Below are 1,689 nucleotides of genomic sequence, written 5' to 3'. Positions count from 1 at the left end.
CCCCATTTTAATTTTCGTAAAAGTTTCCAAGTATCAATGAGGCTTTTTGGCACATCTTCAATTTTCCCCATTCATGAGAGGCGCCCAGCCATCATTCATCTGAGAGTCCATCTACAGAATGTCCTCTCAAATTTCTATACAGCATATTTTGCCTTTTTTTCTTCAAGTATATAAGCAACAATTTCATTCCCGAGCAACGCCGGGTGCCTCTGCTAGTATATATATATATATATATATATATATATATATATATATATAATGCAAGCGGGCGGAATGTGAAGACAAATGCACTCAGTGTAAACCGAGCAATTCCTATGAAAGTGAAATCCCTTAAACGAATAAATTCTCTGGAGTGATAAAAAGAAAAAGCAAAATTCAAGCAAAAATAAGGAGAACACAAACTAACAAAATATAAAAAACACAGACACCTTCCATCCCACAGTTTCTTAAACTTCAAAGGATATGTATTGGTCTGCACTCGATTAACATCTGAAGAATGTTTGGTGTGGTTTCTTTGGGGTTCTTGGTTCTTTTGTCTTTTTTTATTGCTCATCATCATCATCACCATCACTATCATCATCATCATTATTCATTGCGTCCGTTTTTACCTCCTGAGTTCAGTTTCCGCTGAGGTCAACTTTGCCTTTCATCCTTCCGTGGGTCGATAAAATAAGTACCAGTTATGCACTGGGGATCGATGGAATCGACTTATCCCCCTCCCGCAAACTTGCTGGCCTCATACCAAAATTTGAAACAACAACAATAATGGCTTCAAATTTTAGCACAAAGCCAGCAATTTTGGGGAAAGGGTCCTCAGTGCTGGGCATTTTGTCTTGATGGTCCCCAGACCTGAAGAACCTTGCTTAAGATTCTCGAAGAATATAGGTTGGTATTTTATGCGGGTCGACAATGCGAGTTTCAGTTCCGATCTCTTTCAGTCCTTTAGGTAACATTTTGGATGTTTGTGCCATGCACACCATTACTACAAGAATAATTGCTGTCTTCGTCTCCTACGATCTCCCCAGCTCTCTGGCTAGATTTTCATATTTCTTATAAAAGAAATCATCATCATCATCATCATCATCATCATCATCATCATTTTTATCTCTTCATCACTGGTTCTGTTGGAGCTCCTGGAGTCTTACATGCGTAGCGGGCTTACTACCTGCAGCCTACAGTACCATGCTATCCATTCTTTTCAGCTATCCAATACTTTCCTGATTATTCTGGGCGTGCCAAGGAGGCAAACCTTTTGTAACAATTCTACTGGGCACTCTGTTCCAATTCCCTTTATATTCCTCTTGATGCCTTCTGATACTGTTACCAAAGACCCAACAATAATTGGTACTATCTTCACTTTCCATAATAGCCGGGCTAATCCGTACTTAAGAGGGGTCTGTCTGTCTGTTTGTCTATTTATTATTTTAACCAAAATGAAGAGGATTGACACGTTTATTTTTTGAACCTGTGGAAGATACACGAGATGTCGAAATATCGTTCACTTGATGACAATGGCACTCTTCTTTTTTTTTTGGTATTATTATTATTATTATTATTATTATTATTATTATTATTATTATTATTATTATTTGAAAACCTGACGGTCGTAGAAATTTCCTTGTCTTTGTCACGATCTCCTTGGCGCCCCCTTAGCACATGGCTCCCTGGGCGGCTGCACGAGTTGCCGGT

Source organism: Octopus bimaculoides, chromosome 11 (assembly GCF_001194135.2).
Source record: "Octopus bimaculoides isolate UCB-OBI-ISO-001 chromosome 11, ASM119413v2, whole genome shotgun sequence".
In the NCBI taxonomy this organism is placed as follows: domain Eukaryota; kingdom Metazoa; phylum Mollusca; class Cephalopoda; order Octopoda; family Octopodidae; genus Octopus; species Octopus bimaculoides.
Note: the sequence above shows the minus strand (reverse complement) of the source record.